This window comes from Canis lupus, chromosome 24 (genome assembly GCF_048164855.1).
Source record: "Canis lupus baileyi chromosome 24, mCanLup2.hap1, whole genome shotgun sequence".
Lineage (NCBI taxonomy): Eukaryota > Metazoa > Chordata > Mammalia > Carnivora > Canidae > Canis > Canis lupus.
The window spans coordinates 15,888,853-15,905,976 of record NC_132861.1 but is presented as its reverse complement, the minus strand read 5'-3'; positions in this window follow the sequence as shown (position 1 = coordinate 15,905,976).

Here is a 17,124-nt window from a genome sequence, read left to right as displayed (position 1 = left end):
TTGCCCATGTTTTCCACAGTGTCTCAAATTCTTCTAATGAGAAGTAGAACCTATACTATCCCCCACATACACTCCTCTTAACAGCTTTATTTCTCAGCTTGATTAATGAATGACATTATCCTTCTCAGCAGTCCAAGAGACATCAGAAATCCCTCCTTCTTCTCCACCCCCCACATTGACCTGGCATCGAGATCTTTCCATTCTCACTCCTACAACCCTCTCCACTCCTTCCCCTATTTGACATCCTGGCAATTAATATTTTGCTTTGGTCCTTTATCATCTTTACATGAACTATTGCAAGAGCTTCTTCTTTGGTACCTTCTGTCACAGCCTGGTGTTTTCCTTCCTCCCCTAAGGCAGAGCTTCATTAGAACCTGCTCAAGGCAGTGGGAATAAGGGAGCTGAGTGATGGGAGCAAAAGCCAATATAAGGATGAGCAACTAAGACCACCTCTGTGGGTAGCTAGGGCTTGATCTCACTCACAGGCACACACAGATTTCCTCTTGGAATTATTCACTGAAGAGAGACCAGAAGAAGCATTTACCCACTGGCTCCTAGTCCTTACTATGAGGGTGTTAAATTGACTACACTTGAGAGCCCAGGTAAAAGGGTATTGGGCCAGGTACCAGAGATATCTGACACCTGCCCTGTTGAACCCACCTTTCTTTATAATGTCTTTCTAGAATATGAATCTGATTATGTAATCCCCCTGCTTAAAATCCTCCAGTTCAGTGAGCTTACAACAAAACACCATATCCATTAGAACACAGTATACAGCCTGCATGAAAGACCACTGTGCGGCAGCCCAGGTGGCTCAGCGGTCTAGCGCTGCCTCCAGCCCAGGGCATGATCCTGGAGATCCGGGATCGAGTCCCACGTTAGGCTCCCTGCATGGAGCCTGCCTCTCTCTCTCTCTCTCTCTCTCTCTCATGAATAAATAAATAGAATCTTAAAAAAAAAAAAAAGACCTCTGTGAGGGGCCTTTTTTCCTATGTTTTCTTCTAGGAGTTTTACAATGTCGGGTCTTACATTTAAGTCTTTAATCCACTTCAAGTTAATTTTTGTGAGTGGTGTACATACATATTTTCTGAAATTTGTGATGATTGCCTTAAGTTACATTCATTAGAGTAGAATAAATAGACCAAGTGAAATGAACTACAAGGTTCTTGTTTCATATTGTCATACTGTGTTCTAGATTAAAAGGAGGAATCCTGGGCAGCCCAGGTGGCTCAGGGGTTTAGTGCTACCTTCAGCCCAGGGTGTGATCCTGGAGACCCGGGATCGAGTCCCACATCGGGCTCCCTGCATGGAGCCTGCTTCTCCCTCTGCCTGTATCTCTGCCTCTCTCTCTCTCTCTCTCTCTCTCTGTGTGTCTCTCATGAATAAATAAAATAGAATCTTTAAAAAAAAAAGGAGGAATCCTGACCTCCCCTCCCACCTACCTATTCCTACCAGTGCCCCTGGGCTCCAGCCATACCATCTTGGACTAGTCATGATACTTCTCTGTGATGTTTTCTCATCCTTCCATCTTAAATGTTGTTCTCTTCCTGGTGAATTCTTACTTATCATCTAAAACCCAACCCAACTACCATTTCTCCTGTAGAACCTTCCTGATGCCTACCATGTACCCCCAGCTCGGCCCACAAAGAAAGACTAAAGCTCCCCTCCTTTGCTTTAAAAATAGATAATTACAAGGAAATGTTATAGGGAGAATAATGTACACACTTTGTAATTTCACCTATCCTCTGGTATTACATGTCTGCACCCCTTCCTCGTTGTCTTGTGAGACTCTTGAGGTCAAGGGCCCTATTTAATTTTGTATTTTCAGTGCCTTAACCAGTGTTTGACCCAAAGATCATTCACTTGATATTTATTGAATTACAACACAGACACTTTGCTAAGCATTTAATGCATGTGTCATGTAAGTTCATGGAGGAATCAAAAACTTGCCCAAATAAAGTACACCTGAAACTCTGCCATCATGTGGTCCAAAAAGGATCAAATGAAGAGCTGACGGTTCCATCCCTCTACCGCTTACCTTCTCTACCATAGACAGCAGCTTGCTCTTTCTTCTTATCTGTGATACTTTAAACTATGGTCCTGTGAGAGCAACTGCTGTAAATATTACTAGTTCAGAATCCCCAGAAACGTGAAAATGGACACTGAACCAGAGGCTTCACAGACAGCCCAGGAAAAGTGCAAATGGAGACAATGGCTCAGCAGAGTAAGAAACTGGATTAAAACATTCGGTGGGAACAAGCAGGGAATACAGTGCCAAACACAAGGTCTTCACAAAGAGGACAGCATTTTGTAGCAGCTGCATGGGAAGGAGGAGCATTAAACATTTATTAAAATTGCCTATTTTCAGAAACCATTTGGCCAAGAGCCACCTGGCCTGACTCTGGGAGCAGTGGTCCCAGCCCCACCTGCTAGGAGGCTGACTTCAGAGCACAGAAGCCTTCTAAATGGAATCTCTGCCGAAGGGCACAGGACTCTAAGCAGCGTTAGATACATCCCCGATGTTCTCACTGTCCAACAGCAACATACAAATTTTAAAATCCTAACTTACTTCCAAGCTCTATCAGATGCTAAAATATTTAGATTAAATACTAGCATGGAATTACGAGGAAGGGAAGAGAGAGCTTATTAGAAGAGAGAGAGAATAATCCTGGCAAATCCTGGAAAAAAGAGGCTATTTGAAAATTAAAACCATCATTCTTGGTAAGTATCAATATTTTAACATGGTTCCTTTTAATTCCCTTTCTTTTAACTCCATCTGAAATTAGAAAAAATAACCTTAAAAATTCTAGGCCTGTAAAATAAATAAATAAATAAATAAATTAATTAATTAATTCTGGGCCTTTGTGTCCACCGCCCACCCAATCCATAAAGCTATCCTGCACAATTGCTGGATGCCCGGCAACATGCTCACAGGTTGTGGATAAAACGAGGAAGACACTCCTTGCCATCAAAAGGCTTGCAATCCAGGACCAAAATCCCCTTTGAGACATTTTTTTTCTTTTCTTTTTCCATGTACATTCCATAGGATATGTTCATTTGGACTTTTTAAATCAGTCATCTTTAATAATACTTCAATTCTTTCAATAGAAGGGTTTTACAGGTAAGTTAAGAAATTCTTTTCTCCCAATTATAAGTATAGTCTCTAGTCATGGTCTCTATTTGCTCACCTCCCATTCAGCCATAAATTTAATTTCTGCCTCTACAATCTAATTTCTTTTCTTTAAATTAAATTATCTCTATAGCATTTGACACAATAAATAGTTTTCTCAGACTCTTCCTTCCTGGAACCTTCTAACTCTGGTTTCCCAGTGCTCTCTCTGTCCTGCAATTTTTTTCTTGGGTATCTCTTCTTCTGCTTCCTTCCTAAGATGTCAGTCTCCAATCTCTCATTCTAAGGACTCCCAATAAATTTTATGCACGCCCGTATCTTAATCCTCTACTAGAAACTGGTGGTTTCCAGAATTTCTTTTTATAACTGAGGACTCTCCTCTTAATACCAGCTCCATGCTTCCATATTTTAAAAAATATCTTTGCTTGGATGTTCCATAGACATCTCTAGTGTAATATAACTAAGCCCAAGGGCATCTTTCCCCCGACATACTTTATTCTCCCCTTCTCTTCCCCACCTAGATGAATGGTAGTCCCACCCAACTCAGTTACCCTTCCAGAGAAATCTGGAAGTCATCATTGACTTGTGCCTATGCACACACTCAGGCACTCAGCAATGTATTGGTCAGCAAACCCAGTCTATTCTAATTCTCTTCCTATTCAGGTTGCACCTTATCTTTCATTAAAATCTTATGTCAGGCCTCCATAGCTTCTCTCTTGGGTAATCTCAGCAACCTCTTTTTGACCCCCTCTGGTCCAGAGCAGTCCTTCCAAAATACAAATCTGGCCTTATTCCACTCTCGTTTAAAACCAAAACTTCAAGCTGCCTTTCCATCTTCTTCAACATAACATCCAATATCAACTCTTACTACTCTCTAGTAACACTTTTCACTGTGATCATATTCTGAACTATTTGGAGTTCCCTGCAAAAGCCACGTTCTCCCCTATTTCTGTGCCTTTGTTCTAAATAGAATATATTCCCCTTTTCCTTCCATGGCCAAAGCCTGTACATCCATCCCAAGCCTACCCATTCGTGCAAACAATTTAAAACCAACCTTTTGATGGCCCCTCCCTAAGCTGGGCTAGGATTTCTCTACATTATTATAGTAATAACTCACAGCAGCAGCAAAAGTAATAAAACAACTAATATTTACTGAGGGCTAACCAGTCACAGTGGTTCTCAAATCCAAATGTGTATTAGAATCACCTGGGAATGTTAAAATGATAGTCTCCAAAGCTCATTCCAATATTCAGATTCATCAGATTTGGGACTGGGATCAGGAACCTACATTTTTAACAAAATATTCAAACTGATTCTGACACAGTTGATCTAGGAACCATATTTTGAAAAGTGCTTAACATCAAACTGGCTTCCTGTCAATTGAGTCAATACATTGCTCCCAAATTAATATTCATAAAGTATCTTTTATAATTTCAAAACATCAAGTACTTGGCACCAAACACAATTATGTGCCTCACATATACCTGTCAGTTATGTTAAGCTCAGTGAGGTTGGTATTATCTATATAGATAAAGAAATAGAAGCATATGGAGATTAATTTGATCAAATTCACAGACAGGAATGATAGGATTTAAGTTTGGGTCTTGTTCCAGGATATCATATCTTGAATCATTCACTGACATACAAAAGCAATAACCAAAAGTTTCAATCATGTCTCCATGCCATTCAACTAAATTAAATCCTTGGTTTGGGTTTGAAGGCCTTTAAGGGTCCTGCCCCTTGTGATGGCTAATTTTATGTGCCAACTTGACTGAGCTAAGAGATGCTCAGAAAGCTAGTAAAACATTATTTCTGAGTATATCTGTAAGGGTATTTCCAGAAAAAATTAGCATTTCAGTTGATGGACTGAGTAAAGATGTTCCTCCCTCATGTGGGTAGGTATCATCCAGTCCATTGAGGATCCAAATAGAACAAAAAGGCAGAGGAAGGGTGAATTTACCCTCTCTTCTTGACCTGACACATCTCTCTTCTGCTCTTGGACATCAGGTTGAACTTTTACCTGAGTCACATCATCAGCCTACCTTTCCCCTTTTCTCACATCTTTAGACTCAGAATGAATTACAGCACCAGCTTTCCTAGTTCAACAGCTAGAAGACAGCAGACTGAGGGACTTCCTGTCTTCTTCTACTGCATGAGCTGATTCCTATAACAAATTTTCATATTCCATATACATTTTTATGTATATATATATATTTTTTAAAGATTTTATTTATTTATTCACGAGAGACACAGAGAGAGAGAAGCAGAGACACAGACAGAGGGAGAAGCAGGCTCCATGCAGGGAGCCTGATGTGGGACTTGGTCTCCGGAACTGTGGGACCATGGACCTGAGACAAGGCAGATGCTCAACTGCTGAGCTACCCAGGCGTCCCATATATGTATATTTTATACACACACACACACACACACACACACACACACAAACACATCTCAGAGATATTACAGGTTCAGTTCCAGATGTACTGTATTAAAGTGAATATCACAATGCAAGACAAATGAATATTTTGGTTTCTCAGTGCATATAAAGTTATCTTTACACTGTATTATAGTCTTTTAAGTGTACAATAGCATTATATCTTAAAAAATAATGTACATACCTTAGCTTGAAAATATTGCTAAAAAATGTTAACCATCATCTGAGTTTTCAGCTAATCATAATCTTTTTGCTGGAGGAAGGTCTTCCCTCTATGTTGATGGCTGCTGACTGATCAGGATGGTGATTGCTGAAGGCTCAAGTGGTTGTGGCAATTTCTTAGAAGACAACAATGGAGTCTGCAACATTGAGTAACTCTTCCTTTCCTGAATGATTTCCCTGGAGCTTGCAATGCTATTTGACAGCATTTCACCGACAGTAAACTTCTTTCAAAATGGGAATCAATGCTCTCAAATTTGGCTGTTCTTTTATCAGCTAAGTTTGTGTATATTCTAAATCCTTTATTGTCATCTCAAGAGTCTTCACAAAATGTTCACCAGGAGTAGATTCCATCTCAAGAAACCACTTTGCTCATCCATGAGAAGCAGCCCCCCATCCATTCAGGTTTGATCATGAGATGGCAACAATGTGGTCCCATCTTCAGGTCCCGCTTCTAATTCCAGTTCTCTTGCTGTTTCCACCCCATCTGTAGTGACTGCCTCCACTGATGTCCTGAACCCTTCCAAGTCCTCCATGAGGGTGGGAAACAACTTTTTCCAAACTTCTGTGAATGTGGATATGTTGACCTCTTCCTATTGTTCTTAATGGCATCCCATTCCAGGAGGGATTCAATTGATTTTGCCCAGATCCATTGGAGGAATCACTCTCTATGACACCTACAGTCTTATGAAATATATTTTTATTATTTTGTTCATTATTTTTATGATTTTATTTTGAAATGCAGGATGGATATTGTGTTAGCAGGCATAAAGACCACATTCATCTCACTGTACATCTCCATCAGAGCTCTTGGGTGACCAGATGCATTATCAATGAGCAGTAATATTTTGAAAGTAGGTTTCAACAGTGGTCTTAAAATATTCAGCAAACCATGTTGTAAACAGATGTGCTGTCATCCAGGTTTCATTGTGCCATTTATAGAGCACAGGCAGAGCAGATTGAGCATAATTCTTAAGGGCCCAAGGGTTTTGGGAATTGTTGATGAGTTTGGCTTCAACTCAAAATTACCGGCTGCGTTAGTCCCTAATGAGACAGGCAGCCTGTCCTTTGAAACTTTGAAATCAGGCATTGGCTTCTTCTGTCTAGGTATGAAGGTCCTCATTGGCATTTTCTTCCAACAGAAGGCTGTTTCATCTACATTGAAGATCTGTTGTTCAGTGTAGCCACCTTCATTACTATCTAAACGAGACCTTCTGGGTAACTCGTAGCAGCGTCTATACCAGCACGATCTGCTCCACTTCGCACTTTCTGTTCTGGAACTGACTTCTTTCCTTAAACCTCAGGAACCAACCTCTGCTAGCTTCAAACTTTTCTTCTATAGTGTCCTCACTTCTCTCAGCCCTCAAAGAATTACAGAGATTTAGGGTCTTGCTCTGGATTAGGCTTTGGCTTAAGGGAACATTGTGACTGGTTTGATCTTTTAGCCAGACCACTCAAACTTTCTCTGTATCAATGATAAAGTTGTGTCACTATCTTATCACTCATGTGTTCACTGGAGTAGCACTTTTCATTTCCCTCAAGAACCTTTTCCTTTGCATTCACAACCTGGCTTACTGTTTGGCACAAGAGGCCACATTTTAGGCCTGCCTTGGCTTTTGACCTGCCTTCCTCACTAAGCTTTATCATTTCTAGCTTTTGATTTAAAGGAGAGGTGTGCTACTCTTCCTTTAACTTGAACACTTAGAGGCCACTGTAGGGCTATTAATTAGCCTAATTTCAATATTACTGTGTCTTGGGCAAAAGGGAGGCCCAAGGAGAGGGAAAGAGATGGAGGAAGGGTCAGTAAGTGAAGCAGTCAGAACATACATACTTATGAATTAAGTTTGCTGTCTTATATGGGCACAGTTCATGGCACCCCCCAAACAAATTACAATAGTAACATCAAAAATCACTGGTCGGTCACAAATCACCATAACAAATATAATAGTGAAAAAGTTTGAGACATTGCAAGAATTACCAAAATGTGAGCCATAGACACCAAGTGAGCAAATGCTCACTGACAGTCCCTGCTATGAACCATCTATGGAAAGATGCAAAATACCATCTGCGTTAGATCTCCTGATTAACCAATTATAAGAAGGCACTAAATGATTCAGTATATAACCTTTGGAACATTTTTGGGAAACTAAGGCATACAACATTGGTGATTGATCCTAATGTCACTGGACAAAGTGCTCAAAGAAAAGGATGAACGACTTAATCCCACCACATGAATGCCTTCTAATAATTTTCTAATCAACATTCCCTCTCCTGTTATATTTTTATAGCTCTTCTCTAATGTCTTCTATAACTGCTGCAGATACTCAGATCTTTCTTAAATAAAATTGTTAGATATTGGAACTATGAGAAGATTCAATAAGTGTTGCCCTTTACATTACATGTGAGGAAAGTGAGACTCAGTGGGGAAGACTCTTGCCTGGGGGTACAGTGGCAAAGCTAGGACTAGGTCTGGCTTCTCCTGGCCCTTGGGTCAGTGTTCCTTCCACATCCTTTCATTTATCAAGGACACAAAAACACTTTGCTCTTAATAAGAAGGATTTTTATGGAGTGATGAATGTATTCTAAAAACTGGATTAAGGTAAGGGTTACACAAGTCTATATATTTATTGAAAATCATTGTACATTTAAAGTGGTTGAATTTTAGAGTATGTCAGTTATGCCTCAATAAAGCTGTTAAACAATGAAATCTTATCCATAGGGAATGGAATTTGTTCAGAGGCATGCACACAGCAGACAGCAGTAAATTGAAGTTATTGCCTATTACTGTTTCCTCCTCCAGCTGAGGTCTCCATCCTTCATTTAGTGTCAGACTTCCTGCTTGCTACTAAAAGGTAAGTTTCTCAAGGGCAGGGGCTTTTTATACCTTGTTGCCTTCTATAACCCCAGGTCCCAGAATAATCCTAGAGTAATCTGTGGTACATGGTACATGTCAAATATTTGCCAAATGGATGAATGAATGAAAAACATGCAAATCTCTATGTTCTTACTATACTCTCTACTGCACTCTCTCTACTGCATAGAATTTGTCTTCTTCCTCCAGGGAAGGGTTGACAACCAGCCCAAAGTATACAGATACTTAAGGGCTTGGGGGCAGAGCTGGGATCAGCCAGGCTCCAAAGTCTGTGCACTTAATCACTGCTCTATACTGCTTTCCATTGCACTGAATAAATGTTAGCTGCTCTTATTACCAAATCTGTAAATAACTAGCTTCTCTACATCCCAAGAGATGGCCAAGTTGACTTGTGTAATTTCTTCTTTTAAGAGGGGGATGTTTTTTTCTAAAGAAGAAGAATTTTTGAATAGCAGAAAGAGCATGAATTTTGGAATCATAAAGGTGAAGTGTGAATTGGATCGCTAGCTGTCTGATAGTGGGCATGCCACCTAACTGCTCAAAGTTCGTTCCTTCACAAAATGAGGAAATGCACCATCCTTGCAGGGTTACTGACTTTAATGAAACAATGTGATATACCCAGCATCCTACCTGGCATGCACTAGACACTCAGCTAATGCCAAATGCCTGAAAGAAAAAAAATGGGGAAAAGCACTGAAGTGGGAAAAGCATCAAAGGAAAAGATAATGAGAAGACAGCAGGAGTGAGACAAAGGTAAGAAGAACAGGCAGGAAGAAATACTCAACACACTTACATAAATGTAAAGCACACACAAATTTTAAGCACAAGAATGACACATTAAACACACTGAATGGATATTTTGGGGAGTGGCATATAAGTGAGGTGAAAGGGAAACAGCTCAAGACAGGGACTTATGTGAGCTGCTGTTGCTACTGTGTACCTGGAATCCAGACACCCATGGTTCTGCAGGGAAGAAAGGCCAACTTCTCTGCCCACTCAACTTTTGTTCCCAATCTCCCTGATGTTTTGTTCCCCTATCTACCAACTGCTCAAAAAATCTACCTCCTGCTGGATCCAGTGAGCCTAAAATCCTCAACAAATTCCCTTAGGCCCTCACCTGCCACAACTACTTAGCCACCAGACCTCCTTTCCCCTCCACAAATGCCAAGATTGCTTGCCAAGGATTTGTTTCTTGACAATCTGTCCAATGTCGGCTATTTCTAAAGAATATGTCATTAGAGAAAGACTTCAGAATTTATACCTTCCTATAGAACTACCTTGTATAAGAGTATACAGTTGTTAAGAACAGAGAGCAGAAAAGCTAACAATTCCATCTGTCAAGCTCTGGAAAATTAACTGTTGAGCAGATCTGGACAAGTGAAATTCCACTTAGATTTTTACTGCCCAATATGGCAGGCACATGTAGCTACTGAGCATGTAAAATGTGGTGAGTCCAAGTTCATATGTGCTGTAAATCTAAAATATACCAGATTTGGAAGACTTAGTACAAAAATATGTTAAATATCACATTCATAAATTTTTATATCAATTACTTGTTGAAATTATTATATTTTAGATGTATTGGGTTAAATGAAATATATCATTAAAGTTAATTTCATCTGTTTCTTTTTACTTTTTTAAATGTGGCTCCTAGAAAGTTTTAAAATTACATATATATATAATTATATATATATACATATATTTCTATATTTCTATAGAAGAGTATTTAAAAATTTTATTATTTATTTATTTATTTATTTTATTTATTCATTTATTTTTTAAGATTTTATTTATTTATTCACGATAGACACAGAGAGAGAGAGAGAGAGACAGGCAGAGGGAGAAGCAGGCTCCAGGCAGGGAGCCCGATGTGGGACTCGATTCCTGGTCTCCAGGATTGTGCCCTGGGCCAAAGGCAGGAGCTAAACTGCTGTGCCACCCAGGGGTCCCCTAAAAATTTTTTTAAAATATTTATTTATTTATTGATTTTAGAGAGAGAGTGTGTGTGTGAGCAGGGGGAGGGGCAGAGGAAGAGAGAGAAGAGCATCTCAAGCAGATTCCCCACTGAGCACAGAGCCCACCCTGGGGCTTGACATGCAGCTCCATGCAGGGCTCACCCTGGGATTCAATCCCCCAAACCTGAGATCAAGACCTAAGACAAAATCAAGAGCCAGATGCTTAACCAACTGAGCCACTAAGGTGCCCCTCTCTACAAGAGTATTAATCTGGATTTTCCTCACAACTATTTCTCATTCAGGACTTCACCACTGATAATAACATCAGATGATCTTGTAACTTAAATAGCAGCTTCTCATTCACCCAATTTCATACTCGTTTGTGCTATTCAATTTGTCTCCAACTTCTTTACTTTACGATATTCTGTGTTTGCTTTCATATAGTTATGAGTCTAGAATTTCTCATACATTTTGCCTGATCCTTTTGGCCATGTTTCTTATTTTAATTTTCATATTTTTGGTAACCATATCAAAACAAAAATTTAAGATGAGTTGAAGGATGATGGCTCAGTTAATGCAGCTGAGAAATGCTTTTCTCTCTTTTTCCTTGCTGAAGTATCAGCTTTTCATGGTGGTCACTCTTCCTTTAGTTTTTCAACCTATACCATGCCAGCACTAGAGAATAGCTGGGCTAAAGCCAAATATACCATAAGAAAAGAAAACAAGAGAGCAAAATGTTTTATGGACATTGATTCAAAAGTCCTCAGCAAAATACTAGCAAACTGAGTTCAACAACACATTAAAAAGATTATAGACCATGACCAAGTGGGATTTATTCCTGGAATGCAAAGATGGTTCAATATACAAAAATCAATCAATATAATACACCACATTAACAAAAAGGGAAGAAAACCACATGATCATCTCAATGCAGAAAATTCACTGACAAAATTCAAGTCCCTTTCATGATAAAAACACTAAACAAACTAGGAATAGAAGGAAATTTTCTCAATATGATAAAGGCCATTTATGCAAAACCCATAGCTAACACCATACTCGATGGTGAAAGAAAGCTTTTCTCCTAAGATCAAGAACAATGCAAGATGCCTGTTTTCACCATTTCTATGCAACATAGTACTGGAAGTTCTAGCCAGAGCAATTAGGCAAGAAAAAGAAACAAAATGTATCCAAATTGGAAAGAAAGAAGTAAAATTATCTCTGCTCACAGATAACATGATCTTATATGTATAAAACCCTAAAGATTCCACACACACACAACTGTTAGAGCTAATAAATGAATGTAGCAAAGTTGAAGGATGTAAAATCAACACACAAAAATCAGTTAGGTTTCTATATACTGGCAATGAACAGTCTAAAAAGGAAATTAAGAAAACAATTCCATTCATAATAGTATCAAAGAGACAAAAATACTTAGGAATAAACTTAAACCAACAGGTGAAAGTCACTGAAAACTATAAAACATTGCTGAAAGAAATAAAACTCAAATAAATGGAAAGATACCCCTTGTTCATGGATCAGAAGACTTATTACTGTTAGGCCATTTATACTGTCAAAAGCAATCTATAGGTTCAATAAAACACCTATCAAAAATCCCACAGCATTTTTGGAGAAATAGAAAAGAACATCCAAAAATTCATGTGGAATTTCAAGGGATCCTAATAACCAAAAAACCTTGAAAAAAGAACCAAGTTAGAGGACTCACACTCCCTGATTTCAAAAATTATTTATTTATTTATTTATTTGTTAAAGATTTTATTTATTCTTGAGAGACATAGAGAGAGGCAGAGAGACAGGCAGAGGGAGAAGCAGGCTGCCCAAGGGAGCCTGATGCCAGACTTGATCGCTGGACCTGGGATCACAACTCAAGCCCAAGGCAGGCACTCAACCATTGAGCCACCCAGACGTCCCTCAAAAATTATTTCCAATAATCAAATCAGTGTGGTACTAGCATAAAGGCAAATATGTGGACTACTGGGGTAAATTATAGAGCCCAAGAACAAAGAAACAAACCCTCACAAATATGGTCAGTAGATTTTCAATAAGTATGCCAAAGAAAAGAGTTTTTTCAACAATGTTGGAAAAACTGGGTAACCACATGCAAAAGGATGAAGTTGGACACTGATCCTACCATAAAATTCACCAAAAATTTACTCAAAATGGATCAAAATGAAATTATGCTAAATGAAATATACCAGACATAACAGGACATAAACTGCATGATTATAATTACGCAAGGTAACTAAAATAGTCAAATTTATAGAGACAGAAAGTAGAAGAATGGCTTCCAGGAGCATTGGGGAGTTGTTGTTTAATGGTATGTTTGGGATGATTAAAGACTTCTACAAATGGACAGGGTGATGATTTCACAATACTGTGAATGTACTTAATGCCACTGAATTGTACATTTAAAAACAACTGAAAGGTAAATTCAATGTTATGTATATTTTACCACAAAAATAACATAAAAAGAGGAAATGGACTTCTGGGTTCCCGTGGGCTAACTGTAGCTATCTCTAATTAGAAACAGAACCGATAGGATATATACAGAGAAAGAGATTTATTATGAGAAATTAGTTCACATAATTATGGAGGCTGAGAAGTCCCATGATCTGCCATCTGCAAACTGGAGACCCAAGGAAAGCCAGTGATATGAGTCAGTCCACATCTGAAGGCCTGAGAATCAGGGGGACCCAATGGTGTAAACCCCAGTCCAGAGGCAGAGAACACCAGTGTCCTAGCTAAATCACTCAGGCATAATAAGAAGGTAAATTTTTCCCCCACTTTTCATTCTACTCAGGCCCTCAGTGAATTGGAAGATCCCTACCCACGTTGAGAGGGCAATCTGCTCTACTAAGTCCACCAATTCAAATGCTAATCTCATCCCAAAACAGCATCACAGAACACTTAGAATAATATTCAGTGAAATGTCTGGGTATCCATGACCCAGTCAAGTTGACATATGAAACTAACCACCACACTCCCTTGTCAACTTGGCACCATACCCATCTCCTTAATCTCTAAATAGAGAAATAACGGGTCATATTCTGCCTCACATGATACAATGCTACCACATACAACTGTAAAAGCACTAACCCGGGCAGCCCGGGTGGCTCAGCGGTTTAGTGCCACCTTCGGTCCAGGGCATGATTCTGGAGACCCAAGATCGAGTCCCATGGAGCCTGCTTCTCCCTCTGCCTGGGTCTCTGCCTCTCATGAATAAATAAATAAAATCTTAAAAAAAAAAAAAAAAAAAAGCACTAACTCCTTCCCCAAAAAAAGGAAATAAAATCCTTGAGTGATGTTTGCTCTTTACTTTGATGTCCTATAACTTAAATACTATGATATAAAATTAACAGTACTTAGATACTAAAATACAGTCAACACATTATATGTTATATAATAAGGGAATAAGACAGGGAAAAAAACAAAAAATTTGCTTCATATGTATTCACACACAGATGTATTCATAACAAAATAAGGAAATACTCATGACAATTATAGTCCTATATCTATAACTGGTCACGTGGTCACTACTGGTATACCTAATACTCATTCTGTAGTCCCTTTGCCTTCAGCCAGAACTTCATATGGTCATGGTTCTTTACCTGGTGGAGTGACCCAGACCTATCTATATTCCTGAAGTGTCTGGGCTGTTAGTATTCTCACTGGATTGATTTGTTGCAATTTTCCAATGATCTTAATCACAGGCCATGGTAATATTGAGACATCCCTGAGGATCTCCTATTTTTTTTTTTTTTTTTAAGATTTTACTTATTTACCCATGAGAGACACACAGAGAGGCAGAGACACAGGCAGAAGGAGACACAGACTCACTGCAGGGAGCCTGATTCAGGATTCAATCCCGGGACTCTGGGCCACACCCTGAGGCCAATGCAGACGCTCAATCACTGAGCCACCCAGGCACCCCGAGGATCTCCTATATTCTAGATATATTTTTCCTTACCTCTCTTGTGTAACAACCCAATTTCCTCTTGGTAGTTAGGATCAATCACTCAGCCAGCACAGCAACTCCCTTCTTTGTCTGTATATTCAGAGGCATGAGGAGCCCAAAGTGCTGCTCAAGTAAAAGCAAACTATAGTAATACCAAAATATAATTAAAGGAAGTGCTGATATGATAAGCAACCACTGATCATAAATTCAAAAACTCAGAATGGATATGGACAAAAATATGTAAAGAATTAACGAACTTAAAAAAAGAAATTGAAGCAAAAGAAAAAAATTCCAGAAACAAAGATTACATTGTAAGTTTCCAAAAGGAGAATATAATTAAGCAGCATAAAGAAAAAAATGTAAAAATTAAACAAATGAACAAAAATGGTAAAAAAGAGAAACTGATACAGAAAACTTAAAAAGATCCAACACTTTACTGAAGAAGTAAAATCAAACAATAAAACTAACATTTAAAAGACAATTCAAGAAAACTTCACTGTCATAGAAGATCTACATTGGTATGTTGAGCTGGGCCCTAATATACCTGGAAAAAACTGATCTAGAGGAGGTAACTACAAGACATGTTTGTAAAATGACTTGACTTTAAATAGAAAAAAATGCACTGGACCTTCATATGTATAAAATGAAAGGACCAACTCACTCATAAAGAAAAGAAATCTGGCTGGCACCAGACTTCTCAATAATAAAGAAACAAAAGGGATGCCTGGGTGGCTCAGTGGTTGAGCATCTGCCTTCAGCTCAGGGTGTGATCCTGGAGTTCTAGGATCAAGTCCCACAACGGGCTTCTTGCAGGGAGCCTGTTTTTCCCCTGCCTCTTTCTCTATGTCTCTCATGAATAAATAAATAAATCTTAAAAAAAAAATAAAGAACATTTTCAAGAAACTTCAGGAAAGTCTGAGCAAAGGATTTTATATTCAGCCATTCAGCCATGCTACCCTTAAAGAATAAAATCTATAGAAAATATTTGAACACACAAGAACTAAAGAAAGATTGTATCTGCAAGCCGTTTTGAAGCATCTTATAGGTGATAAGCTCCACTGGGGGAACTTTGGCAAAAGTCTGGTGTTGAGCATCGAAGATACTTAGTGAAGCATTCTAGAGTACAACATAACTGAGGATAAAGGTGGGAGGTAATGTTGTATGCTCTGACAAAGTGGAAATAACACAGCTGAACCAGGGAGGAGAAGGGAAGAGTAGAATTGGCTCATTGACTGACATGTAAGTAAGATGGGAGCCAAAGGTTATTACAGATAGCAAAATTAGAAACCTAAGTAAGGTAAAAAATGAACTAGATGCATCATATAATGTATCACTAAAAAGGCACCCACTTGAACACAAGTCCAAATGTGTAATTACTAAAAGAAATGTTTAAAACTATTTTTTAAAAGAAGACTACATAGTAAAAACACAGCAAATATAAAAAGTTGTAGCAAAAAAAATTGTAGCAAATGTACACACAATAAAGTAATAAATTATGACAATGCTGACACCAAAGATGAGTCTGTTAATATAAACAAATTAATAAATTGAAAATGAATAAATTTTGATGATAAAAAGGATTGTTTACATAGGCTCAAATTGCTTTTCCACAAAATACTAGTATTACTACTTTTAAAGAGAAAAAGTAATATTACACTGAAGAAATCTGGGACAGACCACGTTTAAAATTTTTTTACTTATTTATTTTTAGAGAGAAAGAGTGGGAGGACAGAGGGAGAGAATTGTTTTTTTAAATTTTATTGAGAGAGTAAAAGCAAGCAGGGGAGAGCAACGGGAGAGGGAGAGGGAGAATCTCAAACAGACACCGCACTCAGTATGGAGTCCAACGTGGGACTCCATCTCACAACCCTAAGATCATGACCTGAGCCAAAATCAAGAATTAGAGGCTCGACCAACTGAGCCATCCAGGTACCCTGGGACATACCACTTTAATCAAAGGATCGTAATAAATACCACCCAGTAGCAGAATAAAATGATTTCACAGTACAAAAGAACTCGTCATGAAATTCAAGGAAACACTGAGAAATGGTTCCCGATTGAAGAAGCTAATGAGAGAACCAAATTCAACATGTGGATTCAATAGTTGGATTGCCTTTTAAAATAAAGGTAATTTATTAATTTATTAATTAGGTAAAGGTATTTATTAATTAAATATTTTATTATTTACTTTTTAAAGATATGGAAAGGACAGCTGGAAAATTTGAACGCTAGTCTGAGGATTATAGCGTGGTTAACTTTCTGGTTTTGATGGCCGCACTGCAGTTATATGAAAATATCTTTGGAAGGAAAATACACTTAAGTGCCTAAAGGAGATGGAGCAACATGTCAGCATCTTACTATCAACAGGGTTCAGGAAAAAAAGTTTCTTCTATCCTTGCAACTTTTCTGAATAGTTGAGATTGTCTCAAAATAAATACTAAAAATATTAGTAAAGAAAACCCTGAGAAAGAAAAGTGACAAGGCAGGGTTAGCTTTATTATGTAGCCTTGATAAATATAGCTGTATGGCTTTAGTACATGA